The 12,776-nt window shown below is 51.9% G+C and overlaps 1 long non-coding RNA gene across 1 annotated transcript; it reads left to right on the top strand.

The window, feature by feature from the left end:
* Positions 1–9,901: 9,901 nt before the first annotated feature.
* On the top strand, positions 9,902–11,938 carry LOC131274746 (uncharacterized). Its single transcript, XR_009182025.1, has 2 exons — positions 9,902–10,221; positions 10,924–11,938. It is a non-coding gene; the product is annotated as an uncharacterized lncRNA (long non-coding RNA).
* Positions 11,939–12,776: the final 838 nt, after the last annotated feature.

Genomic DNA, 12,776 nt, shown 5'->3' with positions numbered 1-12,776 from the left:
TGTTCACTGACTTGATAGAGCTAAAACTCTCTCCCAACGAAGTGAACCGTCCTCACAGAAATAGCTGAGAAAACACAGAGAGTTTCTTGGCACGAGGCAGCAGGCAGGCTGCAATAGATTAGCTCTGCCCTCAACAACAAGTCTCGCTGGGTCGATGAGAGATGGGATGGAAACGTATCAAGGGAAAGAGGACTCCGGGCTGAGCGGGCCATGGGGTGATGGCTGCAGTGAAAACACTGGACAGGCACCAAAACTCACAAGGCAGCTTATTATAAGGATTTAATATACAGTGTGATGGGGAAGCTGGATGGCTCTTGTAAGGGGATACGGAGCCCTGCTCTTCTCAGTCTCTGGTTCGGATTTGGATTCAGTCCACTTTGAATCAAGGCAGTGAGACAGTTCGGAGGCCTTGGAAAAACAAGTGGTCATCTCCTCCCACACTACCGCAGCAGGTGACCTCACGTGCAGGACAACCCCGGAGTAAAAGAGCCACCGAGGTGCTTTGTCTACTCTGGGGTGCCTTTTACAGTATTTGATGGATGTGAGCAGAAGGGACGTCAATTCTGGACAGTCGAGACTGCGAAGCTTAAATAAAAGCAAGACGTCTTCCGAGGCAAGCGCAGGACTTCAAGCAGACTCCTGTTTCTCAGCGCGGCCCGGCGGCCTGAAGACGCCGACGGCCTGCGGCCAGAGGCCGGGGCTGGGTCAGGTGGCCGCTCCTCGGGGCCCAGCCTGAGCCGGGTTCAGGGCTGCTCTGGGAGCCCTGCTCTGGGGCCTGCAGTGCAGAAGCTCCCGCTTTCCCTGGCCGCTGCTCCCCCTCGCTGCTCGGCCTTGGAGCCATCTGTGGCTGAGTGTGCAGAGAGTAGGACCCCCAGGAGGCCCGCCAGGGCTCCTGCCCGGCTCCCTCCGTCAGGCCCGCGTGGGGCCCCTCCCCCGGGCGTGGCTCCCCAGGGCTATTTCTCAGCAGGTTAGGCAAGCAGAGGGCCCCTCGAGGGTGCCCGGGGAGGCTGGCATCCAGGGAGCCTTCCCGGCCTGCTGCACACCAGCGTGGCACCCACGGTCCAGCACCTGCCCTGCCACTGACCCCGACTTGCTCCCGCGCTGCCCTGGCAGAAAGGAGCGGCCGGGAGACGCCGCAAGGACGGGCAGGGTGGACGGGCTGGGCTGCGCGCCCCGGCCTGCGTCCCCCCCGCCAGGCAGCCTGGGATGTGTCCTGTGGCTCTAGCCCCCGTCATGAACCCTCGCCGAGGCCGACTTGCAGGTCACCGAAATCCAGCCGCAGGCGCGCTCTCGGGACTGTCCACCCTGAAAACTGCCTAGAGGTGGACGGTCATCCTGTCCACAGCCCGCAGTTCGGGGCTTTCTCACTAGTGTTTCTTCTTCTCAACGCAGGCTGGAGACAGGAGAAGGGGGGCGCGGATCACAGCACCTCTGACCTACCCAGACAAGCCCCCACCCACGGCCCAGCCAGGAGCGCCCGTCGGGGGCGTCAGAGACACCAGGGGGGCGGAACGATGCCGACGCTGCCCGGGCCTGGAGGTCTGGGTCACTGCCCTTCGCAGGACAGCCCGAGAGGAAATCCTCAGGCCAAACAGGAGGCTTTATTCATGGATTCAAAACAAAGCCAATACACTGCCCTCACGTAAAGGTGGAACGCAGTGAGAGCGGTTTCCGTTTTTAAAGTATGGATTTTTTTTAGATTTTTTTTTTCTCTCCTCCCCTCCCCCCCCAGTTGTCTGCTCTCTGTGTGCATTCGCTGTGTGTTCTTCTGTGTCCGCTTCCATCCTTATCAGCGGCACCGGGAATCTGTGTTTCTTTTTGTTGTGTCATCTTGCTGCGTCAGCTCTCCGTGTGTGCGGCGCCATTCCTGGGCAGGCTGCACTTTCTTTCGCCCTGGGCGGCTCTCCTTACGGGTGCACTCCTTGCACGTGGGGCTCCCCTATGCGGGGACACCCCTGCGTGGCACGGCACTCCTTGCGCGCATCAGCATTGCGTGTGGGCCAGCTCCACACGGGGTTTGAACCGCGGACCTCCTGTGTGGTAGGTGGATGCCCTATCCGTTGGGCCAAGTCGACTTCCCTAAAGTATGTTTTAGTGCATCTACACGCACAATGTCCATGAAGAGATAGTGTTAAAAGTAGCCTGCAGGGCTGCCTTTTACTGCACCACTGCCACCAATACCATGCTTTGCTGGAACTGAAGAGCATGTTTTGAAAAAACAAAATATAATCTTCTACTTAGATGCACTGCTTGAACATTCAGTCTGTGGCAAAGCTCCGCAAAAGGCTCTTTGTATGTGTACGTAAGACAGACAGACAGACTGGCACTCTAGGACCAGATGACTATAAGCATATTTTTCACCGTGTCAGTGCCCAGCGAAGAATCAAAAGCCCAGGGGAAAGCAGGGCGCATCCTCTGCTCAGGACAAGACACCCAACGCCCTGTTCCTGCGCCCAAAGCCCAGCAGCACCCCTCCACTACCGGCACTACCCAAAACGCCCCCCGACCTCCCACCTACCCTCACCAAGAACCTCTGCGCTAGAAGGTCAGCCTACGGCTGGGGCCGCTGGAGAAGCCCTGGGCTGTGTCCCCAGCCTGTACTGTAAATGACGGCTCAACGTCTGTCCCACCCACTAAATCCTACGCCGTGGGAGAGCCACGGCGAAGTCCCTCCTGCTCACACTGCTCGTCTGATACGCGTAAGGGCACTCAAGCACCTGCTGAAAGCACTGATGAGGAAGTGAACGAACGCATGGACACTCACCGTCAGCACACGTGAGCTGCTTTCTGAGCACAGGCTACATCTGTTTCACGCAATGCTTGAAAAAGCTTGCCTTGAAACGATTTTAGGTTAGATTCGTATCCACTTACGTTTATGTTAAAGCGTATTAACTGTCATGGCATCCCATAAGGACCTAAGAACAATGCTAGCTCAATAACTGAAGAATTAGGTCAGAACAAGGGGGGTTCGTACCAGAGAGCCAGTGTCTAGGAGGAGCAAAGAAGGACCGTTTCGGGGATCCACAGTCTTCTCCTGCCGTGTTCCTTTTACTCGCGCCTGCACTTAGAGCTCTCGGCCTCGGGTCCTGCGTGACTGGTGACCTCTTGGGGAAGACCTCATGTCAAGTGTAACGTTTGGACCCCAATTCTGTTGGCCTGGGAGCCAAGAAGTCTGGACTTTGATCTCAGTTTTTTCATTAACTGGCTGTGTGACCTCAGGAAAGTTACTTCACTTCTCCAAGTCTCTGTTTCCTCATTTATAAAGTGAAAGATGGGACTAAAAGTTTCTGACCGTTCTTCCAAGCTCTAACACATAATGTTTCATTGACATCTCAAGACTGAAAATTAACAGGGACAGATAGGCCCAAAGTTGTGAAAAGGCTAGAATGCAGTTTGAAAACAAAGGCAATAGTTGGAAACTGAGATTTGCCTAGTTAAGTTACAGAATGTCCTTGGAACTTCAGAGAAGGAAAAAGGAGGAAAACATGCCTGTATGGATTGTATGGTTTCTGAAAAGTCGTCTTCACTAATATCTCTCACTAGAGAAAATATCTTATTTCCTTTTGCAATAGCTAGCACATTTTTTGCATGATATATTCTTATTTTCCTCTGGCTTTCAGTCCTCCAAGAAGGCTTTTCAGTCATAAGCTGAACAGGGACCCCGTAACATCAGCAAGGAGCCCCCGGAAAGCTCGACGCCTGCAGCCGCAAGTGAACAGTGCTCTCCCTTGCAGAATCTTGGAAGTGCTGAGCTTCCAATTAAAGATCAATTACCTGTAAACTCTGTTTCATTTTGGTCTAAGCACATGCATGATTAATACTGAGATTTTAAAGAGCTCTAATTTTGGAGTTCTAAGACCATCCTATGGCTAGCCCACTAAATAACGGAATTGCTTTTTCTGGGGAGAAAGGAACTGGAATGATTCCCGGGGCCCTGGGATTTTATGTCAACAGTAGCCAGCCTCCTGCCAGCATTGCTTATAGAAGGTTTGTCCTCGGCCTAGAGCAGAGCACGAGGTGGCTGCCACATGATGCTCTAGCCCACCGGGCCCGGAAGCACGAGCTTCCCGGCTCCTGATCTTCTCGCCTTCCAGATGCTGAAGAACACTGGGGCTGCGGGCACGTGGCGGGGAGGGAAGTCTAGCCTGCCGGAGCAAGCACTGCGTCAACAAGCACAGCTTTGCTTCTTGTACGGAAGGATCGGAGCGAGCAGAGGGCTGCCGCTCTGCGTCGATCGCCACCTGCCCCAGGATCTCAAGCTGAGCCCGTGACAGCCACGTTCTGCAGCAGCCTGCACCTGGGCCTAAGAATGGAAGCACGCAGTGAGGGGGTGCTGAGGGGGGCGAGGCCAGGCGTTTCGGCGTCTCCCCGCAGCCTCTGAACTCCATCCACAGGAGCCCCACCGTGGACAGTTCACCTGGTGAACTGGAGCCACGCGGGCTCCTGCGTGCCCTCTGGGAGCCCGCTGGGGCCTCCCTCACCTCCCCCGCGGCGTCCGCGCTGCTCGGCAGAGCCGGGCCTCTGCTCCGGGCGCTGGGCGCAGGGCGCTGCGGGACCCCAGGGAAAAGGCTTTCGCTCCGTGTCCTCGAGAAACAGAAGGCCCCGACCGACCACCGAAGGGCTAAAGCACCACCTCGTTGTTCCCCAAGAAAGTCTTTAAAAGCTGAACGTAAGTTTCATTTTCCAGCTTTAATTTGAATCTAAGCGCTTCTCCCCCACCACCCCCAGCCTTCCTCGAGCTGGCTGCTCCAGGAACCTCTTCCCTGCTATTATTTGTGGATAATTGCGTAGCATTTTCTAGAGGTAATTAACCTTGCCTTTGAAATGCAAGAAATCCCTAAATTGAGCAATATGATGAAAGCCATTCTTTCATGCAATTTAGCCAATACCAGTCATTAAGTACCTCAATTCCTAGCTCAAAGGAAGTGCTGAAGAATTAGCCCGGGTGATATTTTAAAGGAAAAAACTCAAGGGCTTCCTTATGCCAGTCTCGGCTTCTTCAGAACAGGGCCGGCGATGGGGCGGCCTGACGATGAACAGGTGTCGTCCGTGCTAGCTCCGCTGAGTGACCGTGATGCAGGGGTAGTGGCCAGCACCTGGCAGCCGTGCTGCTGGAAGAGCCGGTGTCCTCTGCTGGCCGCTCAGGCTGACGGCTTGCAAGGTGCAGCGTGCACACCTTTGGAAGGTCATCAAGAACCTAAAATTGCATGTCAAAGTTCAATTTCTCTGAACATTTTTGGAAAAACAAATCTCTGTTTTATCATAAAGAGCTCTAATAAATATCCTATGTACAGTTTTTCTTTTTGTTATGGTTGTTCAATTTTGGTTTTTATTCTTGATTTACATCGTTGTTTAATTCATTTGTTTATAGTACAATCCTGCCACAAAGCATGAAAGCACAAGGTGCTTATTATTCCTTCAACATCTGCATTTTTCATGTTTTATATTTACTCTACTGTATCCACAGTATGTCAGCAGTTCTGGAATACTTAAAAAAATAATGAAGGGGTAAAACTGTCATCGAAAAATGCAGACGGATTTAAAGACTGTGGTACAAAATGGGAAGGAGACAATGAGGGAAAGGGTGAAAAAAAGGAGCGAAGACGTTCCTGTGCAGAGAAGATGGTTCAAGTCTTTGGATTTAAAAACAACTTCCCCAGATGAGCTGGCTATAACGGAATTTCCAAAAAGCCTTCTTTGCCCCGCCGAAGGAACATGAAAGCCCCAACCCAAAATTGTGAAAACCACGGTTCTGAGATGCCAGGCGTGCGCGTCCCACATTGCCCGGGAAGGGGGCACGTGTCTTTGTTCGGCTACACTTGGTCCTGCGCAGTTTCCCGTCACCACCAGCGTGCGCCTGTGCGCCTGCTTTGTCATTGACTGGTGCAGTGTCTCCTCTCGGGTGGTAGATTTTGGGCCGTGAGGGGCCACAGCCAATCTGTCCATCCCCGTGCCTCCGTAGAAGGCTGTGCCCAAACGGCCTCAGACGGACGGCTATCAGAACCTCTCCTCCTGCTCCGGGCACGACTTCCAAGATGGAGAGTAAACCCCATGCCCTGGCACCCTGTCCCCAGCCTTGGGAACCTTCTGTGCCAGCAAGCCACTTTGTGGTCGCAGTAGACGCTCTCTGCCGCCCTGCGGTGAGCTGGAAGGCAGGTACCGCAGGGCTTTTATCACCCAGCAGCTGCAGTTAGCTTTCTGGGTGACGCTGGTCCACACCTCAAACCAGAGGAAGGTCCTGGGGAGCTTTTTAAGGACCTTCCAGAATCTGGGAGGGGGTCCACGCCAGATCTACAGAAACGGATGGGGGGGGAAAGTGGCGGTCGCTTTGGCGCCCTCTAGGGGCGATTTCCCGCCGCCCTGGAGATGGTGGAATCGCCCACTCGGGGAATGTTCGCGTCAGCGCAGAGACAAACATCTTGTTAGCGATTTCCTCACAGGGCTCACCAGTCCCCTTTCCTACATTCTTTTTGCTGATGATTTTACATGACCACAGGATCCCTTTTCTCATGGAAAACTTCATCATAAAAGCCAGTACCAAGGGGAAAAAAACGAACCAAATTGAAGGCAGAGATTTGATTGTGTCGATCTGTTCTTTCTATTTCGACGCAAGCGTCAGAGACAGCCCTTCGGCCCTCCCTTCAAAATGTGTGGCCGTTACAGACATACGACTTGAGTTGGTGTCATTCCCCTTGAGCCAACAGGGACCTCTGAGACGTAGAATAGGTGAGGGCGTGGGCTTGGCAGCCGGGCCACCTGTACTTCCCAGTGCCACGACTCACTGCCTTTGGTTAAATTACTCTGCCGCTCTGTGCCTCAGTTTCCTCAAGTGGAACATAGGTCTCCTAAGAGCACCTTCCTGGTAGGACTGCTGTGAGGATCAAATGAGACAGTCCCCAGAAGGCATCCTGGGCCCACTCGCTGAGGGTCTAGGTGCTTCACGCAGCAGCCCTCTCCTGCGGCACAAGACGCACGTCACAGGTGGCTGAGGGCATTAGGTCAGCTAAGAAAGGGAAAGCGCTAGAACGGCGCGTGACACCTACTAACCCCACGACCTGCTGTTATCGTTGTTGCTATCGTTGCCTCAATCTACAGTTGAGCAAACTAAGACAGCCACGAGGCAGCCAGCAAGCCCTGAAGTCGGGGACCCATACCGGGTGTGTCGCTCCACGGCCCATCCTCTCTGTGGCTGTCAGGTGAAACCACCGGTATTACTTTGCCAGGAGAGATAAGTTTCAAATTGGCTCCCTGTCACCTTATTTTAGGGCTCCGTCTAATTAGCCTGTGGAATGTAGAGTCTCCAGCATGTGCCTGCTGAGCCAAGATGCTACGAGTGGAACCAGTTTCTGGTGGCACAGAGCAGACATCCTGAAGCGCCGTTTTCCTCCTTGTTGAGATCTTTGAATTGGTCAGGGAGAGGAGAGGCAGTGTCCACGGCAGCTAAGGAGCCACCCTAGGGAGTTACACTGCTGAGGTGAAGGGGGTCAAAGGCCCTTTTCCCTAGAAAAGGCCCCGAGTCACCCCACTTTCTGACTGATTGATTCCCTGCTTCTCTGAGAACTGTCCTGAGAATTTTCATAATATCTGTTTAAACTTGGATCGAGAGGTTTTGTGTTTACAACTGTTAGAGAGTCCCCAAAGTGCGTGTAACAAATGTGCTCTCTGACACAGTTTTCTTTACTATCTTTGTTAGCATATCACCAGCTCTGCTAGCTAAGCTGCTAAGCCTTGGTGGCTGCCCAAGTCAAGAATTTCCCATTGATTTTAGCTTCCAGAAACAGATTTCCAGCAGGCCAATGAAACATTTATCAGCAAGTCATTATTGGTGGTGAAAAGTCTCTTGCTATTCAGTTTACATCTACAACTGCTGAGACGACAGAAACTCAAATCTCTGAGGTTGTCTTATTTTCTCTGAGGGCCAAGAATAAAAAAAGATAGTTTGTTGGTTTAGAGAAGACACTGTCTCAAATATTTTCTAACTATTAGGGAGGAAAACACTGTATTGTAAAATACTGATTTTTTTCCTGATGTTCACACGCACACACTCATCCAAATATGTGTATATTAAAAGAGGTATTTTCCTCAAAAGTAGTGCAGAAGACAAACTAACAAGTATGCCTACTTTTGAGTTCAGTGTGACTATGAGGCCACCTAGTACATTTTTGTCTCCTTTATTTAGCCAAGGTGATAAAATACTCCCTAAGTTAGTTGACTCTTTCCTTCAGCCTGCTGGTTCTGAAGGTAAACTCATCTGGGGGGAAAAAAACGTTCTTTGGAAGTACTGTTTCCTGCAAGAGGACACTTTACCAGTTGAAGAGTGGTTGATGACTCCACTTGTCACTCTTAGATGACCATTTTTAATTGTAAAAGCAATGATACCCCCCTTGGCATTTCTGTTGATCGTTACTTTGAAAAGCCCAAGGTGCTCTTCCAGCTTTCGTGGGCCCTGGGGTGTGCTATTGCTCCCATTTAACAGATGGAGAAATCGAATTTGCAATTATCTCACTCAAGGGCCCAGAATAAGTCACTCAATAGGGACAGGAGAAAACCAAGTTCTCTCAGTACTCACCACTGTGCCTTTTAAAATTTTTAATTTTTACAAAATTTTTTATTTTTAAAGTAGCTTCCGATTACATCAATGTTACATGAAAACTATAAGGGATTCCCATATGCCCCCTCCCTCCCCCACACACCTTCCCACAGCAACACTGTCCCTCCTTAGTGCGGTACATTTGTTACAATCGACGAGCACTGGGCAGCGTGGCCACTAACCAGGGATTCCTTGCTCGAGGATCGGGAGACTAATATCATTAAGACGTCTGTCCTACCCAAATTGATTTACAGATTTAATACAATCCCAATAAAAATTACAACAGCATTTTTCACTGTATTAGAAAAGCTAAGTATGAAATTTATTTGGCAGGGCAAGGGGTCCCGAATAGCCAAAGACTACTGTGCCTGTTAATAAGCGATCTAATTCCGAGTGCGCGGTAGGTGAGTGTGGTAGTGCACAGTGTAATTTGCCCGTGGGAGCAGAGATGAATGAGAGTCACATGTCGTTCATCACCCATTCATTCATTCAATACTATTCATTGTATACTCGCTCTGCACTTGGGCAGTGGGGAGAAAAGGCTCTCCTCTTCTGGGGGTCACTCTCTGGGGGAGGGGGAGAGCGGTAGGAGGACAGATACTGGACACATCAGAAGGAAATACCCCGTGGGGCCAGGTGTCGGGGCTGGGAGTGCTGGCCTGTGCAAGGAGCTCAGGTTTGAAGGCGAGGGCAGGGAAGGCCTCCTCAAGGTGAGGTGTGAGTAAAGGAAGCTCAGGCAGAGAGAATTAACGCATTAAAGTTAAAAAGGGACTCATAAAAACATAAACTGAGCATATATCAAAGATCTCCTCTGCTCATTAATTAGTGAATGAGGCTATCAGGATGTTGAGGATGGCCAGCGAGTATCTGAGGAGCTGGTGTTTGTAGGAAATATAATGAAGGAGGGTTAGACTAAGAAAGAGTGCTGGATGAGAGTCACAACTGGTTAATGCCCTGCAGGGCGATAAACTGTGTTTGTTGGGTTTGTCTCTTCTTGTTAGAAAAGAGAATTACTTGGATCTTTACTGGAAAACAAAATCCATAACTTAGCATGTAAGTTCTCCGGGGGAAACGGAAGGCAGTGAGGAGGGAGGGAACCGGGTGCGTTCAACGCCTCCCCGCTCTCCTCCGACAGGAGAATGTGCTGCCTCTGCTCCATCCCCGCTGCTTCCTGAGAGACGCAGTAAAGATAAGAATTAAATTGCTTTTTGGCTGTGCTTGGACGGTGATGAGTTGGGGTGGTGGTTTGGCGCCGGATGCGTTCTAGAAAAACATGCTCGTAAACGTGCCCGGTTCCCGTGGGTAGGAGCCCGCGGCCAGGAGGCCCTTTCGATGAGGCTGCTTCGGCTGCGCCGTGGCCGCTCACTCAGGGCTCCTAGTCCCCACTCTGGAGGCCTTTATAAGAGAGTGAAGCTCAGATGGTGAGAGGAAGCCACAGAGGGAGCAGGCATTTGCTGAGCGTCACGGAACCCAGGAGGGAAGGCGAGGCCGGGAGAGGCCGCCGTGTGCGTCGCCAGGTGGCAGACGAGCGGGACGAGGGCCCGGGCAGCCAGCCCGACATGCCCGTCTTCGGGAAGACAGCATCGCCTTGACGGTGCCTCAATTTGGACAATTTCCCAGCCTCCAAGCCTGTAAGCAAGTGAAGTCCCATTGTTTAAGCCAACACGTTGCCCGGTATTTGCTTGAACAGCCCCGGAAGCTAAGGCAGGTGCGGCCATGAGCTTCCCGGCTGCAGACCTGCCTGACACGACCTCGTCTGTCTGTGCAACCATCCCATGTCTTGAGTGTTTCGGCCTGGAACCTGGAAGCTGAGGAGAAGAGGAAATGGGAATGTTCTCACTGTGACCCTTCGGGGGTGCCCCCTCCCACCCGCAGGCTCTCCAGGGAAGGAGGGGTGCCGGGGACTCCTCTGGCTCCCTCCCAGCCCCGCCCTCTGTCCCTCACGCTGGCCTGGGCGTCCAGAGCCTGCACGGGGATCCGCTCACTTAAACCTGCACCCCAGCCCCTCTCCCCGCCTCCTTGGCATTTTCCAGGCCGAAAGTTGCCTCTGTCTTCTAAAAGACCACTTTCCCCCACCTTCTGTGTTCCATAAGAATTCCCATGCCCTCCTGATCACTTACTACACCCCAGGACATCAAGGGGTCGATTTACAGAAAGGGATGAAAGATCCTCGGGTGTGTGAAAAGGTTTGGGTGAAAGAGAAAGAGTCTCTTTCTTAAAGCAGAGACACTGAGCCCACAAACCCTCTCTTCTCCTCCAAACCCACCTTCCCTCTCCCCGCATTCTCCTCCTTGGCTGTTCTAAGACTGCTCTGTCCTCACTTCATCCCTCAGTGAAGCGTGTGATGGGAAAAGAGAGATTGCCCACTGACCAGTTCTGCGCCGATGCCCTGGAAGGACCGTGGAGCCCGCACTGAAGCAGCCCCCTCGGCTTCCGTTCCCACTGCCGACACCCGTACCTGCTCGTCACCACGACATCCCCTCGGAGTCAAGGGAGCATCACCTTTTTGGCCAAGTCACGGAGTGTGGAGGCAAAGGAGACTCCTTTCCCTGACACTTCTCCCAACGACCTGAGCCCACACTAAGTTGGGTAGCTTCTACATGCTCATTTTTCTCTAATTCCACAGGCCGGGAGCATCAGCAGCCCTTGGGAAAGTATCAGAAATGAAATTCCCAAACCAAGCCCCAGACTTACCGACTCAGAACCCATGAAGGAAGCCTGGCCCTCTGCGTCTCCCCCGGGCCCCCAGGTGATTCGGGAGCTGCCCTTGCCCCCTCCTCCCTCGCAGCTGCTCCAGTTTCAGTTCACTCATCATCGCTCTCGCCAGGACTAATAAAATAGACTCTGAAGCCGTCCCCCTGCCTCCAGTCTCTTTCACGCTGCAACACTGTGACCTTTCCAGAGGATTTTGGATTGTGTCATTTCTGTGCTTAAAATCATTAAGGAGTCACCCATTGTGATGGTTAACTTAGGTGTGGACTTGGCTACATTGTGGTGGCCAAGTTTGGTCAAGCCAGCACTAGCCCGATTGTCCTGTAAGGTTATTTCATAGATGGATTTTCTTCTACTCTCAGCCGATTACATCTATAGCTGACTGCATCTACAATCAACGAAGGAGCTTGCACTCAGCAGGTGGGGAGTCCCCTCAGCCAATCAGTGGGAGGCTGTCAAAGCTGGAAGTGAGGCTTTCTGCCTCTGCTCCAGCCAGCCAGCTTCTCCTGGGGGAATTCAGTGTCATCTTTATTGGAGTTTCCAGCTTGTGGCCTGCCCTGTGGAATTCAGGCTTGCCAGCTTCCACGGTCTTGTGAGTCAATTTATATAATAAAACTCTTAATACTTGTTCATCTATTATATATGTAGATATTTCTTTCAGTTCTGTTTTTCTGGGGAACCCTGATATACCTACTCTTTAAGAACAAAAGTATGCTCCTTTGTCTGAAACACTAAGCTTTCTTCCACTCTTGCCCCATTTTAACTTTCCAATCTTGTGCTCAAAAACTTCTCCCCACCCCATTCACCCCTTCTGTAGAAGAACCATGAGAACCTGCTTGGGATCCACCATTCTCATCTCATAGGCTCTTGTGTCTTGAGCATCCTGTTCTTCCTACCTGGAAAATCCCTCCTTTTTTCCCATGGAGACAATCTCACAATGATGTTCTTCTAGTACTAGCTCGAACATCAAGTCCTCAGGGAAGCCTCCTTAGCCTTTTCCAGTATCCTCACACCATGGAAACCCAAAGCAGACATTTATCTCATCATGCTTGAGATCCCTGACGTTAGGAAATGCACTCACTCGTCCTGCTGGCCCTAACACCTCCCCTGTGACCTGCGGGTCTGGACAAGCCACTTTGCTGTGTTCTGAGAATAACCCTCTGGCGGGTTGGAGTGGTTTTCTAAGGCTTGACAGGAGAAGGGTTTGAACGAAACTGAAGGCATGGGCTTCGTTCAGTGTAATCAGTTAATCCTTTTTTTATTGACGGTTCATAAAGCGTCAGGAGAGAGTGGGAACAGCACACCTTCGCGGCCTCAGATCACGACGGCAAGGAGGACGGTGGTTGGGTGGACCTTAATTGGGAAGGAAAGGACGGTTTCATCTACCGTCAACAAAGGAGCTTGCCCTCAGCGTGTGGGCAGTGCCCCCTGGTTCTGGCCTCCACCCAGAGTCAAGATAGCGAAGAGAGCCGGG

This window comes from Dasypus novemcinctus, chromosome 20, assembly GCF_030445035.2.
Source record: "Dasypus novemcinctus isolate mDasNov1 chromosome 20, mDasNov1.1.hap2, whole genome shotgun sequence".
NCBI classification, from domain to species: domain Eukaryota; kingdom Metazoa; phylum Chordata; class Mammalia; order Cingulata; family Dasypodidae; genus Dasypus; species Dasypus novemcinctus.
Note: the sequence above shows the minus strand (reverse complement) of the source record. Positions and strands in the feature narration are given on the sequence as shown.